Source organism: Gekko japonicus, unplaced genomic scaffold, assembly GCF_001447785.1.
Source record: "Gekko japonicus isolate JY-2015 unplaced genomic scaffold, Gekko_japonicus_V1.1 scaffold173, whole genome shotgun sequence".
NCBI lineage: Eukaryota > Metazoa > Chordata > Lepidosauria > Squamata > Gekkonidae > Gekko > Gekko japonicus.
Window position 1 is genome coordinate 80,584 of NW_015161407.1, and position 5,760 is coordinate 86,343.

Genomic DNA, 5,760 nt, shown 5'->3' on the forward strand with positions numbered 1-5,760 from the left:
GGGGGTAATTTGTAACTACACATGACATGCAACAAGCAGATCTCTTGGATAAATCGGTTCACTAAACAAATGTAAAGTAGGATCTCTATGCAATGTGCCTCTTAGCTCCCTAATGATTACAAGTAACATTGCCAATGAGTTTTGAGCATATTTTGTGGCTTAGTTGTCAAGGGTTGGTGAGTTTAAAGTAAAACGCAAACCATTTTTATATTTTTGCCCATGTATATTTTGCATTAATGAGAAATTTAATAACCTTTTGCCTACACTGTCACTGCTTTTAATATGGCTTTCTGGTTTGGCCCAGGAAGCAGAAATAAATACTATATATTATGAAAACTATATACCATTTTCAGTATTTTTGGGGGCATGATTGTGGGGAAGTGGGTGTAGGGACGCACAATTCAGGCGCTATCTCCAAACTCAATAAAGTTCTCTTTTAAAAAAAAGCAGCTCTGGGTTTGTTTTCTCTTTTAGCTCTGAAATGTTTTCCTAAGCATCCTGAGTAGAATAAATATTTCAAACATGAGCTTTCACCTTTAACGTATTATGTTATAGCAACACAGCTTGTACTAAAGCAATCTTTGTACCACTGCATGCAGTCACTGGTGCCATACTGTCTGTGTACCTCTTTTGAAGTCAAACAGGAAGATGTCTATTACAACTTAAGAGCCAGTGCTTCCATTAAAAATCAAGAGTGGTAGAATTTTGTATGAGAGGCAGGAGGGCAGCACACCCGTATACTTTTTCTAAAAATTAATTTTTATTTAGTATTGTTTAATACATAATTTCAACACTAGAAAAGCAATGAACAATAAAATTAATTAAATAACAATGGGAATTACAACAGGGAGCATGCAAGGTTAAGCTAAAAACAACTGGAAAAAAGAAAACTTTATATACAAAAAAAGAAAAGAAAAAAGAAAATCTAATAGGCCGAGAGCCATACAAAAACCTTGAGGTACAATTTGATTTTACATTTAGAAAGACAGGCAATTCAGCTCAGGGAAGACAGGCAGGCCACAGGGAAGGTTCTGGTATGAAATGGACTGACATTATGACAGTTCCAAAGTTCATGTGGGAACAACAGAACCCCAACCTCGCCAACCATGAAGTTCTTTTTATGGTATGGGATTCACACAGAATTCAGGGTCTCCTTTCCCCTGACCTTCAGCTCCTGCTCACACATTCAGGTGAGCAAACAGGAACAATTATTTCCATTCCAGAGGCCATCAGGAAAAATATGTACACAGTTCTCCCCTCCCCCGAGGCCACGGCTGTACCAGTTGTCTAAATGGCAAAAAAAGCAGCTGTGGAATCAAATGCTAAACAATGTGTAAAATCAATAATAAGTTATAATGTAACAACCAATGTGACAACATATATAACAATTGTACAATATTATAATCATAAGAAGGTCATTGGAAGGAACGAAGATCCCGGGTGTACACTTTGTTTTGAGTCACATCTTCTTCAGCAAAGTAAACCTAAATGTGAACTGAATGCATAAATGCATGAATGAAAATATTAATCTCTCCTTATATATAATCCTGTTTTGGGGTGAACATTCCACACGCTCCCACAGCATTTGGCTTGCTGACCTGTCACTCCAACTGTGTGCCAATCCAGTGGCTGCGTTGCAGGAGTTAGTGTATTGGCCATTTCCAGCTCTCCCATTGGCTGTGCAGAGTGGTTCCATCAGTCATTGGGCTGTCAGCCGCCACTCAAGAGTACTCATGTGCCATTGGCCAGGTGCTTGGTCTACTCCTCTTCCCCGCCCATTTTCACGTCAGCCCCTGTTCCCTGTCAGATTTACTGACAGCACTCTCTACTGAGGTAGTGTTAAGACACTTCTCTTGGCTCCTGTGTGGGACTAACTCCCCCCTCAGTGACTGTTGGTAGGCAACCAAGCTTGCTTATGTCAGTAAAAAGACAAAGGACTTTCAGCATAACCCCCTCCCCCGCCCACTGCCAGCTTAGCCACTTTCCTGTCAGAATAAACTGAAAACGACTCGCTCTACTTTTTGGGTCCGCCATGGCTGGCTGGCTAATGAGGTGGGCCAGTGGCCATCAGACCATTCTCTTCAACCCCCTGCTGTTTGACTGATTTTCGCCTAAGGTTGCCAGTCTCCACGTGGGACCTGGAGATCTCCCGCTGTTACAATTGATCTCCAGATGACAGAGATCAGTTCCCCTGTAGAAAAAGGCTGCTTTGGAGGGTAGACCCTATGGCATTATCCCCTGCTCAGTTCTTCCATCAAAATTTGCAATCTTTTTGTGAATTGTTATTTTGAGTTTCCAATCTTCTCTGCTGAAAACACAAGTTGCTAAAGATATGATACAATAAACAATAAATACAAATGATATTGATACATAGTCATAGTATACAGAACACAACTCACCAAAACAGATGGGCAACCAGTCACAATTTTCAATGATCCACTCTTTAGCAATCCTAAACTGGTGTAGCCTCATAGTAACACCAAACATAGCAAACTATATGTCGAAATCACAATGAGAAAATTAAGACTCATTGAGCTACTCTGAATATTTAAAGGAAACAGGACAACTCTAACATTTGGTTTAAACCATGGGGATGGTATGTCTTTTAAGCTGTAAATCCAATATTCCTCATGTTTACACAAAGCCTTCTGTACATTAACCTTATTACATTTAATAACAGTCAGAATTTCCAAGACCAAAAACATAAAGTCATTACAACTATGGCCCTTGTCCATAAAGTGAGCAACAAGTGGAGAATCTTGATGATGGTGTCTAATCCAAGATTTATCCTCTATAATCCTTGCACATATGGAAAGAATTGTCATCCCTACATACAGCAACCCACAAACACATCATTAGGTACACTACCCTTCTAAATGAACAGTTTGAGAAATTTTTGAGAGCATATACCAGGTTAAGACGAGGGACTTCTAAAGTGTCCGTTTCAGATAGCATCCAGAGAACATTTGATATCATTATACACAGGAAAAAATTTCAAGAAAAAGCATTAATCTTAGCCTTAGTTTTTGAAAAGGTGTTTGATTCGGTTGAAATACGGTGTATAAACTCATTACTCACTAGATTAGGGTTTGGAAACTTTAGGAGGACTATACAGAGTATGTACACTAACAACAAGGCAAAGATAAGGGTCAATGGAACCTGCTCCACTCTCTTTAATCTCACCAGAGGAACCAAACAGGGCTGTCCACTCTCCCCACTAATATTTGTCTTAACGATTGAGCCCCTGGCAGAAAGATTTCGACAAAATACTGGTTTCAAGGGAATAATCATAAATGATCAGGAACATAAAATGAACCTGTATGCAGATGATCTCATATTATATATATCTGACCCCTTGTATTCTCTACCTCCAATCATCCAGGAACTGAATACCCCAGGTCTCTGGTCTGAAAATAAATCTCTCTAAATCAGAAATATATCCGATTCTTATTGACCAAGAGACAGAATTCAAGATGCAAAGACAACAACCTTTCAAATGGATAAAAGAATTTTGGAGGTATTTAGGAGTCCACATCCCAATTAATCTAAAAGACTTATCTAAATTCAACTTTCATAAATTGCATTTAAAAATCAAATCTGATATAAGCAACTGGAAAGCTTTGCAACTATCCCTACCTGATAGACTGCATTTGATCAAAAGTATTATAATCCCCAAAATTATATTCCTTTTTCGGACTTTACCTATCTTTACTACAAATAAGAGCTCCACTCCTGGCAGGCAACCCTATATTGCTTTCTGTGGGATGGGGGAAAAGCGAGAATTAACAACAGTGTTCTGCACAAGACTGCAAAGCAGGGAGGCCTTGCCTTCCCCCTCCTGCAAGCATACCAACAAGCGGCTATTCTCGCACGAGTGGTACAAATGCAATATGACGACAGTCAAAAGCACAGGATGCAGTTAGAAAAATTCTACACAGCCCCTTTTGACCTTCAGGAAATCTTTTGGATAAAACCCACCCTCAGACCAAAAACTATTAACAACAACGTATTCCTCTCAACAGCAATCAAAAAATTGGAGTTTATCAAAAATAAATTTCTTCCCCCAGGGATATCTCAATTATTTACCTACACTTATCAAGATTGGTTTCACCCGGACAAGACTCCAAATGCCTTCGATGATTGGAAGAAAGCAAACTTAGGGCATCCTTACGACTTGGTATTTAAGGGAAAAATTTAAGAAAAACAATATTTTGATCTAAAGATTGGCAAACAAACAGCATGGCATCAATACTTCCAACTTAGAGCCCTCACGGAGCACCTGTCTGAACTGGGAACTTTTCGAAGACAAATTACTAACTTCGAAAGGCGCATCTTCTCATTTCCTAACTCTGCGAAAGGCTTACTATCAAATCTATATAACATAATAATTACAATAAACTCGCACACTAAATTCAAACATCAAAACAGATGGGAGGAAGACTTGAATGTGCAATGGCAAGAGTCAGACTGGGAAACTGTTTGGGCCTCACCAGCAAATAACTCTAGTGTATATAATAGTATAAGGCGCCAATTCTTCAAATGTACTTCCAGATGGTACTTGACACCCCGACAGCTTCATAAAATAAATCTAAACAATAGTCCCCTACACTGGAAAGATTGTGGACAAGAGGCCTCGTATCTACATTGTTGGTGGAGCTGTCCCAAAATCTCTCATTTTTGGAGGGAAGTAGAAAAACAAATCAAAGAAATCACATCAATAAATATTCCCTTCAAGCCGGAAACCCACCTCTTGAATCATTGGGATGACTCAATTAATGACAACATGAAAATAATTTTTGCAACTCTTCTAGCTATGGCACATTTGACAGTTGTTGCAGTATGGAAATCTACCTCAATACCATCAATTTCCGCTTGGCATGACAAACTATGGGAACACTATATGATGGCTAAAATAACAGACTCCTTTCACAAGTCTCAAACAAATGGGACACTTCATTCCAAATTCGAAGTAATCTGGTTTCCAATCTTTTCTTATATGCAAACTCATGATATAATCCTGGCCAATCTGCTGTATCATAAATGGCTAACTTTTAAAAACCAGCTCTGACATACCAGATTGTGCCATAAACTTCTCATCTGATACATTACATATATTTAGGCCTCTTATTAACTACTACATCCAAACCAATCTATCTTTATTAACTCCAATAAGCCTATTAACCAAATATCACAATGCTGTCTATAATACAATACTTACTGAACTTAAAGTAAAGGTAAAGGTTCCCTTGCTCGAAAGCCAGTCGAATCCGACTCTAGGGTTGGTTGGCAGGAGCTGGAACTAGAGATGGGAGCTCACTCCATCATGCGGCACTCGGGTCTTGAACTGCTGAACTACTGACCTTCCACAGCCTGCAGCTCAGCGTCTTAACCACTTGAGTTTATCTTTAATTATAAGACTTATCTAATAAGGTATCTACTTGTTATGTATTAAGTTCTGTGTTGAGCTTGAGTTGTGGACAGGATTGTAAGTCCACCAATTAGAGCAGCACAATGTTATGGAGGGAAGCACTCTGATTGGACCTTATCTGTAAATAGTGATTGGTTGTTACATGACGTGTGGGCGTGGCTACTTAAGCCCAGACTGTTTAAAAGAGAGCCTGTTGCTCTATGTTTTTGTCTCTCGTTCTTGATTTCTTCTGACTTATTCACAAGCTGCGTTGAGTCAACACTACTGTATATGTCAATATAGGTAAAGGTTTCCCTTGCTCGAAAGCCAGTCAAATCCGACTCTAGGGAGTG